Here is a 15729-nt window from a genome sequence, read left to right on the forward strand (position 1 = left end):
TCTCCATGGGGGAGAAAATTCTCTGTTTCTGGACTTCCCTGGTAATGTATGATTACTATCACCTGTGGTGAAACACCTTTACCTAGCTCCCCACAGGTGATGGCAATAATACATTACCAGGGATGTCCAGAAACAGAGCATTTTCTCCCGCATGGGAAGGGTCAGGTTGGCAAGTATGAGGTGAACCCTGCTCCAAAAGAATATATACCAAAGTATAGTGCAGTTGCTGTCCCTGTGTGTGAGGATAAGCAGCCACTAAAGATATGATTGTCAGTTACAAAAATACAGTAGGAAAAAAAGTGGCATGAACGTGATCAAAGAGATGTCAATACCATTTGTAGTCTCAATCTGTTAAAAATACATAATTAAATAAACCATAGGTCACAAAAATTCAGATTCTAAGGGGGGTATTCAATGTCTGTCGAGCTCCTTATTTTTGTCGAGCTTTGTTGTTTTCTCGACGAGAGGTTGGTTATTTATGAGGTCGCCTATTCATTGTCTAGTTTTCTCGACTTGTCGAGCAGAGCTCGCCTGATTTGGTTTTCGGTTTGCTCGACTGTCGAGTTGAACATAACTCGACTTGTCGAGTTATTTTGGGTAAAATCTGTCGAAATAATTCCTGCAGCCTATTCAATGTCAAAGAATTCACCTGACCTCGACTGTTTGAAATCACTCTTCCCTCAAATTTAACTCGACAATTATTTCTGTCGTGACAAGGGAGTTTCTCTTGTTGCATGTTCATAAATTGTGTTAAATGTATATGCAGGATTGTACTAATGTTTGTAGTGCTTATCTTGACTTCTGTCTTTGTGATATTTTGCTAAATACCTGTATTCCTCTTTTGATTAACTTTACATTTGCTGCATGTTTATATGGTATGCTTTAACCCATTATTTCATTGTCAGCATCAGTTTTCAGCTTGTATTATTACGCATTTGTTTAAATTATTCCATTTGGCATATAAGAAGTATTATCTTTTTTTCTGCTCACCTTTCATGTTCACTGTGCTGCATTTTGCCCATTGAAAGTCTTCTGTATATATGTCTATTTATGTCTACTTCTGGTTTAATCAAACACCTATGTTTAGGTCCCTTGTATCCATTCTGGGGCAGAATTACTCAGGATACAATGTGTGTTTGTTGCCATTCTTTTGTTTACTTCTACAATGCAATGCATTGCAATTTACCTCAGCGCTCTCATTCCTGTACTAAGACTTCAGGGAGATACCAGCATTGTGCAGTCTGCAGATTTGGAAATGGTTTTTATAGGAGAATTTTCATTTTTAACAAGATATCTACTTTTATATAATTGACTATAAAAATGAAGCCAATCTCTGACCATTGCCACTTTCCTCTCTAGGGGAGAACTCGACTTGTCGAGCAGGGGAGAACTCGACTTGTCGAGCTAAATTTTCAGTTAGCAAAATGAGAAAAACAAATGCAAATGATTTGACCACACCATTTGACGTACCACATGACCATACACTGTACGAGGTCTCTCAGTGTATGGTTATGATATTTTCTGGGTGTCAGTTTAAATCTCTTTTAAGATTTATTACCAGTTATGTATATAGCGCAAACATATTCCGCAGCGCTTTACAGAGAATATTTGAACATTCACATCAGTCCCTGCCCCAATGGAGTTTACAATCTATATTCCCTACCACATGCACACACCGACATTCTAGGGTTAATTTTGTTGGGAGAAAATGAACCAAGCAGAATATTTTTGGATTGTGGGAGGAAACCAGAGTACCAAGAGGAAACCCACGCAAGTACGGGGAGAATATACAAACTCCGCACAGTTAGGGCCATGATGGGAATCTAGCCCATGACCTCAGTGCTGTGCTAACCATTACATCGTCCACACCGCCAATGGACGGTGTAATGGAGAGGATAGAACTGTACAGGAGGTAAAGGGACACCTGCAAATTGTTCTATGAATGTCGATGCCTGTACATGGACAATAAAACACCTTCTAGATGTCAAATGACTGGATGTGCTCAGAGAACCAGCATGTGGCATTATAAGCTAAATGCTGTGATATTATAGCAATTACAGGTAACTTAAGGCCTTAAGCAGTCAACACACTGCGCACGCACACATATAAAGCTAAAAGAAAATGGATAGTGTTTGTGGCAGGTCATGTGAATGCAGCTTTTTTTTTTTTAAAGCAAACCCTGGCTGATAAGGTGCCTAACACGCATAAGAATGAAGTCTTTTCCTAGGAGCAAACCTGTTTCTCAGATACATTTAGCTGCGGTAAAGTTACTGACTAGGACATATTTCACAATTTTGCAACCTTTAACCAGTATCAATACGTTTAAACAACCAAAGTGCTGGGTGCGACATAAGTGAATGTTTCAAACAGGCCATTTCACACATTTCAGCTGGCCACCTTCGGGATCTATAAGCGGTCTCCAAACAGCTCATCACACCTAATCGGAGTAACAACGGAACTGCTCCTTTGAATGTAAGTCGTCCCCCGTCCCCCGTCGACTACTGCGTCTCTAGGCATCAAGTCACATCCCATTTCCCTTGAACTCCTCCAGCATTTCACCAGGAGTCCTTCCATCTGATTTTGTACTTTATGTGCTATTTTAACATGCAATATATTGCATGCAATCAATCTGATGTGCTGTATACAGGGGCTGGCAAATATGACTATATAAAGCCTAATAGTTTAAGATATAGCGCAGGTGCTAAAAACAGCCATGATGTGCACCAGACGCCTGCGATTCAGATTAATCCTACTTACAGCAGGTCCTATCTCCGCATTGGCCGGGAAGTCAAACACATACGATTTTGTTACTTTTCATCCGATTTTTTGACCAATCTGTAAGAATCGGATGAAAAGTGACCAGGTGTATTGCTAGCATTAGTTTAGTAAGAAGTAGCAGCTCTGCATTGAGAGCATAGCTGGGGTAATTCCATGTCAATTCACTTATTTAATTTTGTGCCACACAGAAAAACGTTATGCCATGTAAATTGTCCAGCTATACAGGGCCAAAGGTGACAAAATGTGATGAGAGCCCACTGCTTGCAGGCTGGTGCGGGTGAATTGATGTTTATCAGTCTTACCAATGTCGTCACACGGACTCTTACCATAGGATCTGGCAAAAAAAATAAAAAATCCATTCTACTTGAATGTTCAAGTCATCCTTAATGGAAGCATAAGTTTCAAAAAGTTGCAGTTCTTGTATTGTGCACTAGCACCACCACTAAAGTAGTGAACAAACTAATCTCGGTAATGGTTTGGTAAATGTTTTGCTTAGTGTTTCATAACTGCCATAATGAGGACATGCAGTTGTGGCTACATGGTCTCTGGTGTAGTTTTTAATGCACAGACTCACAGTTTAAAGTGTCACAGTCACCTTGCCTAAAATATACAACAAATGGTGGCGTGTTGCTTGTCCCAGTGGAATCCTTGAATTGCATCCTGACACAAATTAATAATATTGTGCAAAATCTAGTAGCTTCTGTTTCTGGTCAAAAAGTTTCCTTCACCTGGAGTAGGTATGCAGCCTGGGACTTTGCTGTATACAAATGGGCTGGTGCATCATTACCAGCACTACTATAACGTCATAGTATTATTCCATAGTACTAGAGATCGTAACTAATTTGGTCAGTGTGGACCAACGGCTTATAAACAATTGTGTCACCGTCCATGTCACCATCATGAAGAACTTTTTCATGCATCGATGAAGCATACAAGTTTTTGACACGGACCAGGATTTCAGTTAGGTCTTTGATTTCCATCTTAAGTGGTAGAGCAGCAAGCAATAATTTTAAGTTTTGATGAGTTTCACAAACACACACACACAGAATGTATACCTTTTGCAGAAACACTCACACATCATGTAGGTCATAAGAAAGAAAACTTAACAATCCAACTTTAATGTCTGGAAAACTAAAATATTTAGACATAAGTAATCTGCAACATACATAGTAGCAGTATACTATAATATCTGGTATATAATGCAATGTACTGAGGAACAAGATGTGCTGGCTGGTACACTTCATAAAACTAAACCAACCAACAAATGTGTTATCCTAGCCTTTAAGAGGTAAGCGTTATTGTTCCTTTACTCACTTCATCTGTGTAAAGGAAGTGCTCACTCTCCAAGGAAGCACTGAAAGGCAGCATACACTTTCTGTGACACTAATGGTGCCCACACACGCACCGATCCCGGCGGTGCGATGCTATGCGATGGGGTGCGCGCTCCCGCGGCACCTCATCGCACAGTACAAAAAGTATGTGCTGCACATACTTTTTGTACTAGCTTTTTATTGCATAGCATCGCATGCACAAGGCATATGATGCGATGCTATGTGTGCTAGTTAAGCACAGAACGCACGCCGGGATTAATGCGTCTGTGGGCACCTTAAGGAAAATTACAGACCGTTCTAACAGGTCCCAAAAAAGGGAAAAATTACATTGTTGTTGACTCAAGTTAAGTTACAGACAAGTTATTTTAGAGCAGGGGTGGCCAAACCTGTCCTCAAGATCTACCAACGGTGCATGTTTTCCAGGCAACCTGTGGATCTATAGTAAAAATGAATGCAGCAGGTTTGAAAATGTGACCGTTCGTATTGACTACAGCTGTGCACCTGCTAGGTGATCTGGAAAACATGGACTGTTGGTAGATCTCGAGGACCAGTTTGGCCAGCCCTGTTTTAGAGTTTTTAAATGTAACGGTTTCTTGTGTTAATTACATAAGCGTTATAACAGTAATCAAGTGGCAACATTATCATTTTTCTCCCATCCACTATAACTAGTTATATCTTTAGACATCACAATTTTTTGTAAATGCTTAATAATGTCGATTTAAACCTAGCGGTTTTTTAATTCCGTTTTGCTGTAACATGAAACAAAGCAGAATAATTTGGTTTGGATTCGGGAACAAAAGTTACCTTAGGAGTCAATTTTGTGGTGATTTCTTAACTCCTGTGATACTTCAAATAAACTGGATAAAGAAGCCACGATTAGTAATTAACTTAATACAAAGAAATCAATATTTAATGAGCCAATTGTCAGTCTAGATTATTGCCAGAAAGTTGTTTTGACATCCTCTCAAATAAAAAACATCTGAGATGGGTGGTGGACTTTTTTTATGTGGAATTACCCACTGCTAAACTATGAAATGATGAAATGTTTAGGGGGCTTTAATAATCACACGCAGCTTTAAAACTTGAAGCCCTCACTATACACTTGACAAGGCTCTCTGTTCATACGCTCCTAATGTTTCAACGGAAATCTGCATTAATGAACCTCAGGGTTTAAAAATACACTAATTAATTGAATACCCTCAGACTCTTAACTGCAGACTTATAGCTCCTGGGATACAGATAACTTGATTCACCCCACAAAAGCTCCCAGAGCAATGATACAACAGACCACTGTGTAAGAATAATGGGTTGCAAGATGCAAGAGTTGGTTAAGGTGTCCAAGGTATGCCTGGTCCATTTTATCTTCTCAGTAGGATAGCTCTTTTTCCAAGCCAATCAAACCTGAATGTTGATCCCAGATATCCAATCAGACCACCAACTCCCAAAAGCGCTTATACCCCTATCACACCGCACATCAGACCCGGGTAATTGCTAGGTTGCACTCATGTCGCCTCAGGTTGAGATACGTGTGAAAGCACCAAAGCTTCGAAGGTAAGGATTGAGAAACTCACTATAGCAGGCATGTCCAACGTTGGCCCTCCAGATGTTGTGAAACTACACATCCAAGCATGCTTTGCAATAGTTTTAGCATTCTCTAATAGAAAAACAGTGGCAAAGCATGCTGGGATGTGTAGTTTCACAACATCTGGAGGGCCAACGTTGGACATGCCTGCACTATAGTTTGCAGAAACAGACAACGCAGAGGGGAAGGCACAATGAGCCAGACTTTTTTTTTTTTAAAGCAGCAATCATTTAAGGCAAAATAATGCCTTGTAAAGGATTGCCGCTTTAAAAAATAAAAAGTCGGAGTTCAGCCAGGAACCGCACTTCCAGCCAACTTGGGCAGCATTACATCTGGCTCATAAGCTCTTGATGATCCTGAAAAAAAAAAAAAAAAAAAAATGTGTGTGCGCGGGATCTGCAAAACAACTGTTCCATATTTACAGTGCATTCAATATGCATAATATTTTGCAGCTTACCAACTGTTGTCCAAAAAAAAAAAAAATTCTGCTTTTCCTTGACATTATAAACCACATGACTATAGGATTTTACATTACACAGAACACTATCTGTTTGAACTAAAAATAATGTAGAACAAAAACACACTGCTTTTTAAACCCAGCATATTACAGCTGACAGTTCTTAGGTAACATTTTAGATCCATGCTTTAACACCATTATTGAGGTTCATACATACTGGGCAATTTCGCATACACACTGCGCGTTTTTCACCTGTTTTAGGGATATCCCAGGGGTGTACGACTTTCCATAGCAGGATGCTATGGGAAAGCAGTCTGCCACAAAGCTCATCTGCTGATAATACCAGCAGATGAGCGGCCGGGGTAGAGGTGATGAGGGAGCGCGCATCAGTGTTCATCGTTGCTGCGTACACACTGGGTGGCTTCGGAGCTGAAAGCAGATCAAAAAAAGACAAAACTGAGCTGCTTTCAGCTCAGTCACCCAGTGTGTATGGGCCTTTACTCACCTGTTTTAAAATTAGCCCTATTAACAAGCATACATACAGTACATCTGATTTTAAATCTGCCCCCCTTCATTGTGGTTTTTGACAGAAAAATGACAATATACTCACAAGGAGAAGCCCACATGGAAAGATGGAAATTCTGTGTACATAAACGCATTACTGGAGCAGATGAAAGTAGGGACGGACAAAATTAGAACATGCTCTAGTTTCTCCTCCATTCAACCACCTCTATATTATATCTCAGTGCACAAGCAGCCTATATTCATAGAAATAAATATGAGTCTTAGCACTTCTATCAAAAACCTTAGTTGAGAGAATTGAAGATACTTGCTAGGAGATATAGGAGCCATATGCACACAGTTTTTATCAGTCTCAAATAGTCACTGCATGGCTAAAAGTATGTATAACACCAAACATGCCAGTTTTAGGGACCATTTTAGAGACATACACAGCTAACAACTACATAAAATGAGCATACAACATATTCAATGGTACATAGTTGGGGCTGTTTCCTGGATTTTCACAATCTGCGTCTCTTCAGTCTTAAAGTGCAATTCAATTTATTTGCAGGAATTTAGCATCCCAACATGCAGGGCTAAAATAGGTGTGCAGTCACAGAATGCAACTGAAAAGGGCACAGAGATGAGTGTACGCTGATGATGGTGAAAATGCACGGTTAATTATTATTGCTTGCGAATGGTCGCAAATGGTGAAAAAAACCTGCAAATTTATGACAATCTTGCAATTATAATATACCAGTCTTAACGCCTGTCCGACAGACAGGTGAACAAGTGTTCATTCTAGCACTCGCCATCTTTGAAAACCCATGCAATTCTCCTCTTCCCTGCCCTGCACAGTGTGGTCTGTATATCAGCACTGATATGCAAACCAGACTTGTGCTAGAAATACAACAGCAACACCCCAGGCGGGAACAGGAACTCAGAAAAGGGGGCGGTGGAGCGCTGGATAATACAATTAAGCAGGTTATGACCGTTAGGGTAATACAATTAGTTTATTTTATATGATAAAAAGGTATAATATTAGTTAAAAAGCAATTGCACATATAATAACAATATCATCGGTGTACAGCCTGATTGGGTCTCATACAATATGGAAACAGATATAGTACAATTTCTCACTTGTTCCTATTGGACTCCAAACGATAATATCTCTACTTGGACCAACTCTCCACTCCCCAAGCCTTTCCATCTGGTACAACTTAAGGCCCCCATACATTAGGCAGACTTGTCCTTAGGACAAGTCTGACCCAATTCTCCTGTGAGCCGCCCGGCAGCTTCCCGGGAGTCTCACATACAATTTGGCACTTGATGAGCCAGTTTTTACATGTGATAAATCGCTTGCAATTTATCACATGTAAAACAAATGGGGAGCTGCAGGGCGGTGAGGAGCAGTGGGGCGGGCAGCGGCTCTCAAATGAGTTCCCGGCGGGTGCCGGGTGCAGCAAGTGATGCCGACCTGGCCGGGCATGCTGTGATCACAAATAGCAGCGCTGCCGCTGCGGGACGGGCAGTGCAGTGGCGGCTATTAGATTTTCAAAATACCTGTCAAATGACCGGCCGTTCTGTGATTGGCTGAGAGAGCTCTCAGCCAATCACAGAACGGCCGGTCATTTGACAGGTATTTTAAAAATGTAATAGCCGCCACTGTGCGTCCCATCCCGCAGCGGCAGCGCTGCTATTTGTGATCACAGCATGCCCGGCCAGGTCAGTGTGACTGCCCGCCATGCTCCCCCGGTGTCTGCATGCATATGCCTGTCAGGTGGGCAGACATATGCATAGAATACAGGGAGGTCAGATGATCTTATGTGCTGACCGTCCGACCTCCCTGATCCGATGCGCACGGGACCGCGCATCGGATCGGATCAGATGTCACACAACTGCGATTTTGTGCCGATATCACCCGGTTATCGGCCCAAAGTGCCGAAATCGGATGAAATCGTCCCAAAATCGCATAGTGTATGGGGGCCATTAAACTGGACATCTTCAGGGACACCACCTCCTGCTATTCACCGGAATGCCTACCAAGGACTGAGACCAAGTATTCCTATTACATCAGGATCAGGTCCCGTTTATACGGTCAGGTTTATGGACACCCGCCATTCCAGTATTCCCCAATAACATCTGGGAGATTGCGAAATACCCACCTGTGAGAGTTACCATAGGAACAAGTGAGAAATTGTACTATATCCGTTTCCATATTGTAGGAGACCCAATCAGGCTGTACACCGATGATATTGTTGTTATTATATGTGCAATTGCTTTTTAACTAATATACCTTTTTATCATATAAAATCAACTAATTGTATTACCCTAAGGGTCGTAACCTGCTTAATTGTATTATCCAGCGCTCCACCACCCCCTTTTCTGTGTATTTGTAACCTTGTTTTCTGGGGGCTGACCTCCCCACGGTGTGAGCAGCTAAGCTTTAACAACTCATCCAGAAGCGCCTGAAATATACTTTTCCACCCAGGTGGTTCAGTATATGTACTTTTTCCAGGGAACAGGAACTGCATGGGTTTTCAAATATGGTGGGTGCTACAATGAACAATAGGAACGTTTATGCAATTCTTGTTCCACCTTCCCTTCCCAACCACAGCAGCGCAGAAGCTGCTGCAATAACCAGAGCTAGCCTCCAACTATCCACCTATTCTTCCAAGCCGTAAGCAGGGCAGAAGCTGCTGCAGCACGTACAAAAGATCACAAAATCCTCAATAAATACGCAATCAAGAGAAAAAAAAATAACTGACTGAGGATCCATCTCAGTGTTCGATTCATAGACCACTCTGCCGATGAGATGTGTATTCATTTTGGATTGTCAAAAGTTTTGTAAAGTGAAAAGGTTTTTCATTTAATGGACCCTTATAGTCCTTTAAGGGTCCACTTAAGGAAGTCTGTGTTTTGTGTTGTATTGAGAAAGTCATAAGCTTTCCAACAACATACTGTATTACAATGCATGAAAACAACAGAAATAGCATGGACCCTAACGACAGCACCCTCGTCCGATTAAACCGATCTTTGAACTTAGATCGTCCCTTAAGATGATAAAAAGGTAGTGTGCAGTTTGAAGAATATTAAAGCTATCGAGAGTTCTTGTGTAACATCCATACATCGTTCGATTATACTTCTGTAGAGAGTGGTGTATACTCATAAACAGGTTACAAAATGCTTATTACTTGGGCACTTGCAGTAGTTGCTCCAGTCTGTGGTGAACTGTAATGTGACTGCAGTATGTGCAGTTTATTTGTGATGAAATTCTTAAACCATGCCTCCAGGAAGAAGCCAGTCTAAAACCAGTGTCATCTGATTTAGGCATGACAAGGGGTAAGTAGAGGAAGTGAAGGTGAGAGAATTAAAACTTAATAGCTGTCAATCGGAAACAAAAACACCAATTTTAGGAGGCAATTCAATTGTTTGAGTGCTCTCCACCAGAAAGTGTAATCACCAAATAATTGTCGCAGTTTAGGCTTGTTGCAGTGTCGCCGGCGTAAACATTTCTGCTTATAGTGTCCAGATGGGGCAAGCAGAATTGTTAAATTTTTTTTTGAAAAGTGTCCCAATACTTGGTTTTGCCGGTTAACGTTGCTAAATCCAGTGCTACTGGGCACTTCAAAAGAAAAGGTCACTGGTTTGGAGCTCCACCGAGTCAATAAAACAATTAAATATCCTGCCATTTTTTAACAGTCTAATTAAAAGTATTACCATACGGTTAAAGAAAGCAACCAAAGCACAAAGGGTTGCAGTCTGCCCAAATTAGCAAGTTAAGAGATTCATTCAGACTGAATTAAGGTCATTGGTAACTCAAAATGCATTAAGCATTTACTACATTATGGCCAACATTCATTTTGCACCCAATCTTATACCTAAAAGGCGCAAGTTCTCAGGATGATCTGCAACTGATGTTTGTCCTTTGTGTTGATCATGCCCAATTAGGTTGGGTGTACTGCATATAGCATTTGTTCAAGTTACTAGTAACCCATGCAGCTGCTAAAACCACCGCTTAATTAAATCTGCCCCGATATTTAAAAATAGGTCAGAATGAAATGTTCTCTTTGAAAAGTATTAATCAGTAATTACCACAAAGACTTAGGGGGTATTCAATCTAGCCGCTATTTTCGACAAGGGAAATCGTGGCGAGCACCTATTCGATGCTATTTTTCCCGACAGCCTCGAAAAGGCATCTCGTTAGAACGAACCTGATTTTAAAAGCGCTCGGCCATAGCTCGACAATCCACGGGCATTTATGTGGTCACGCCCCTTTTCGCTGATCGGCAGGTGGGACATTGAAACCCCCTATAAAACAGGTGAGCAGGCCGAAAATGAGTCAGGGGCGCGACTGTTGGGACGTAGACAGAAATGAACTGTTAGGACCCCCTTAGGGATTCAGTATTGAATCCCGGCGGTCGGGATCCCGGCGTTCAGAATCCCGACGCCGGAATCCCGACAGCCGAAATGCCGACAAGGGGGGGGGGACGTGGATCGCCCCCCCTTGCGGCCTCGCTGCGCTCGGCACGCTATTTTATTCTCCCTCCAGGGGTGTCGTGGACACCCCAGGAGGGAGAAAGTGTCGGCATTTCGGCGGTCGGGATTCCGGCGTCGGGATTCTGAACGCCGGGATCCCGACCGCCGGGATCTTAACTGCATCCCCCCCCCCTTAGAACACATTAGACAACGTTCAAACTAAACCAATGTTTGAAACCATTTCCTTGAACTCCCTGACAAATGATATCGTGCATACAAACTGTGATCTACCTTTTGATCATCAGTGGCTACATCTAGGAGTATACTGTAGCTGGTGACAATCAGACTCTGTTGCATGTAAAACCAATCTGAAAAACGCAATGAACGACTCCTGGGAGCACATTATAGTGCGTACACACTGGACAACGTACAATTTGAAAATCCAGATCAGTCGGAATCAGGCTCATTGTAATAAATTTAAAAAATAAAAAAGGGGAAGAAAATCCTCTAAAACGTGTATCCAGCTTACCAGTAGCGCATGCAACATTTCAGAAATTCACAAAACTCAAAATGTGCCAGAAAACTCGATTCTGCTCAATTTCTGATACTTTGCTTATAAACCAAATAATTTGACAAGAATAATTTCTTTCAGTTCTCTTACTAGATATTTTAGATAGCAATGTTTTATTAAAATATATCGTTTTAAAGGATTCAACCACCACATTATCAGGTGAAATCTAAATCTTTTTTGCCTGGGACACTACTAGGAGGTAATGTGCTGTTGCCATGCTATTTTAACACCAGCAACTACACCTATACTGGACCACCAGTGGGTGCAAAACAGAACAATTCCATCTTGAGTCTGTTTATATGCAGGTTAGCCATAGTGGTGAAATTCGCTTGAGAAGAAATGTGCAGTCAACAAATTGGGTCTTATTCAATTGATAAATGGCAGCCAATCTCGGTCTTAAGTCATGGGAGATAGCAGTGCAATATTCAATTGATGTTTTACATGCGCTTATCTGACACAACTAATGGGTGTGCAGTGAATCAAAAAGTCCAGTTTAAGCGCTCCAACGGGTGCCTTTCCATGTATGTGAGCTTGCCACCCCCCAATGGGAGTAATCTCACTGCATCAAGCCCTACCAAGAGTGGTAATTAATTCACACTCAAGGACTAAGCCTGAAGTGCCCAAACGGTGCTATATTTTAATTGCTCAGTTGGGCGCCCTATAGTTTCTGCGGTCAGGGATAACATTTGAATATGGCCCTTTGAAATTTAGGCTGGTTTAGCCATTTAAGATGCTGGCCCAAAAACAATTCATTCCTGGTTGTTTGGGCATTTAAATATCCCGTTTAGATGGGGAAAATAGAGTTTGTCCCATTTGTGTGAGCATGCAACAACCCTCTTTTTCTTTCAAAGTAGTATGAAAGCATCCCAGACTGCCCCACACATTTTACGGACATAAAAATATTTAATTCCAAAGTATTTAAACTAATCAAATGTTTTGCGTAAAATCAATTACCCTCTGTGTGGGACAATTCCAATTTAGATAAACCTTGCTTGTACGCACCTTGTTGTGCAGTTGAATTTATTGTTCAAAGGAATTTCTGTACAGTAAATACAAATTTTGTACAATGAAAAGGGCAATTTTAGTACTAGGAATTTTTGTTTGTTATACACAATGTCAGATCACATTATCTGCACATCAACTGTACCATGTGTCTCAGCATCAAGCATAAGTTTGTATTATATATTATCTAACAATTCAATGTGTGCTGACTATGGCGGGGCATTTAAGTCAAAGAATGTCCATTTTAACTGGTAAACACCCAGTTAAAGTCAGAAGTAGCAGCATTTTCTGATATAGCAAGGCAATAAATGAAATTGCTCACTGTGCGCAGAATTGAACCTACTCCAGAGTTTGTAATGTATGTGCCATACATAGATCCTTGGGTTACAAATTTCCAGCAAAACATAAGGTTGCCTTAAAATATCCAAGAAACCAATCAATTAAAGTGTGCTCCTTTGGTAAGTAATCAGAGAAAACTTGGAAAAAGTGTGAGGACTGGCCACTCCCTAAATCACATAACCCCCCAATTGTTGGCAAACATTACTTTCTGTCCCAGGGCTTCTTTCTCTTGTAAAACAAATATGTACCTTGCACTGGAAAGGAGCACCTTGAGAAATACTTAAAGGAGGTGGGCAGTGTTTGAGGACCTTTCCAAGTCTACCACTACAGGAGGAGAAAGTATGGAGGATGTTAAGTATAAGCACTGAATTATGTAATGTGTATATTACTCTGCTCCTACATGTGTAATTGAAAATATGCCACACACACACACACAATCAAGTAATGACTTTACTAGCTTTTTGAGATCCACTTATACGGCTCACTTAAATTACATCAGAAGGCCAGAACCTTTCAGAACGTAAGTAATGGATAATGGTCTCATCAGATTTTACAAGTGAATTTTAAAGTCTTACACATAGACGAAATAGCAAAACTTACTATCTTGTTTAGTGTGTGAATGCACAATCATTAATGACCCTCTCCCTTGTCCTGCATGTACAGACGAGGGAGGTCCTCATTAACGAGAGCCTTCACTTGCCACCCAGACATTGGCAAGTGTGTATGTACTTGCCGATGCCAGCACCCTGCCACCAATATTGGTATCAGCAGGGTTCACCATGTGTATGGGGCTTTAGAGATGAAAGCAGACTGTTTCAATAGTTCCCCAAGATAGCTTTGGGAGTCACAGATCCCAACCTTCAGATAACTTTATTCATACTAAACTGGCTGACATACATTTTTTACTAAATGTGTGACAAACTTTTCTATATGCATTTAAAGTTCCTTAGACACAGGGTGACTGAGCTAAAAGTCGCTCAAAACAGGAGGTTTGAGCGGCTTTCATCTCAAAGCCCCCCAGTGTGTATGCCCTGGCGATGAGCGCTGCTGCGCGCTCCTGCAACATCGCCAGGAAAGCCGTTCACCTGCTGGTAATACCAGCAGCTGAGCAATGCAACGCCGTCCTCTACCCCCCCCCCCCTGGCGCCAGGTAGCGGGAAAGCTGCTCAGTGTGTATGCACTGAGTGGCTTTCCCCTCAGCGATGATGGCCATCATCGCTGTCCATACATGCTGGGCATATTCGCCCAGTGTGTATGGACCTTAATCCTTACTGCTACAGGTCTCTGGATCTACCATCAACATCTTCCAAGTCAGAGCAAATAAAATTGCTAGTGACGGCAGCTAACTGGCTGTGATGGGTACAGGTGTTTGTTAACCCTTTGAGTACCAAGTGAATTTGTCAATATAGGTGTGAAAATCATCAGAATGAGCTGTAATGTTTACCTCATACCTTACCTTAACTTTTTATTTGAATTGATATACAAATCTGAGCAACACAGGCATTTTGAAAGGATATTTTGCACATCTCTCACATATGTTGACACACAAAGGGTTAAGCTGTGTACACAACGAGATACATATAGCATACGCTCTAGTAGTGTATGATATATCTGTAGTTCACCAAATAGGTCTGAACATTGTCCCTTAAAAAATACATGACAGGTCGACCTTGCAGCACAATCAATGTGCAGGCAACCTGCAGTCCAAGAATACACTGACTGCAGAGACTACTGACACTAACATGACAGCAGGGCAGGCATGCGTGTCCCGATGTGATGCATGGTCCTGCATATCAAGCAGACATTTGGTAAGTGCGTACAGCTTACCAAAATTGACCGGACATTACTACGCACTACAATTGCTACAAGACAAAAAGTGGCTATATTTTTGTGAACAAAGTTGAGTGCCAGGAACACAAAGTAATGGAAAAGCCAAGGAAGAAAAGTTGGCTGTCATGTCTGTTAACTGAAATACAGTCCAGAAGTCTGTGGCGGCATAAAGATACATAGAAAACATCTAGGTACAAACTAGCTTAAAAGAAAAATATGTATTGTATATGACCTATGGGAGCACACACAAAACAGCCAATGATTTAGGGAAACAACCACCATACACACATGGAAACATGACCAAAGTTTGAAATAATTACACAGAAATGTTTCCGAAAACTAAAAAAAATTTCAGAAATAAAAACTAATAAGGTAAAATGGGATTTATGTATGGGCGATCGAAAATGATCACGGCTTAAGCAGCTTGAACAATACTGGTTTAGCAATAACATTTTATTTATTCAAGTGTTGGACTTCTGTTTACATGCATTGACATGAAGTAATGAAGAGTGCAGTTTGAAAAAAAAGGGAATAGGGAAGAAATGATGCCCTAAGAAAATCTAAGATCCATGTAGGCCAATCAGTGTCACACACATCTTTAGGAATTAAACGTAAACCAAACACTTGAAGATTAAATAGAACATGAGCTATTTCAGAATTACACCACATCAGACAAGCCTGCTTCAACCCCACACACAATGTACTGAATGCCAACCCATAGCACGTTTTAGTCGGTGCAGTGTCACAGAAATCATAGATTTTCTGCTAACATGTATAAAGGCAGAAGCCCAGCGTATGCTGGCCTTCTTATCCATGATCCGAGAGAGGATCAGCAGAAACTCCGACCCTGGTAAGTGGG

General features: G+C 41.3%; 1 protein-coding gene across 7 annotated transcripts in view; it reads right to left on the reverse strand.

Moving 5' to 3' along the window:
- Positions 1 to 15729, reverse strand: part of ANKRD17 (ankyrin repeat domain 17) — a 117151-nt gene that overhangs the window by 84312 nt on the left and 17110 nt on the right. The gene's annotated exons all lie outside the window — the stretch shown is intronic.

This window comes from Crinia signifera, chromosome 1, assembly GCF_055691185.1.
Source record: "Crinia signifera chromosome 1, ASM5569118v1, whole genome shotgun sequence".
NCBI lineage: Eukaryota > Metazoa > Chordata > Amphibia > Anura > Myobatrachidae > Crinia > Crinia signifera.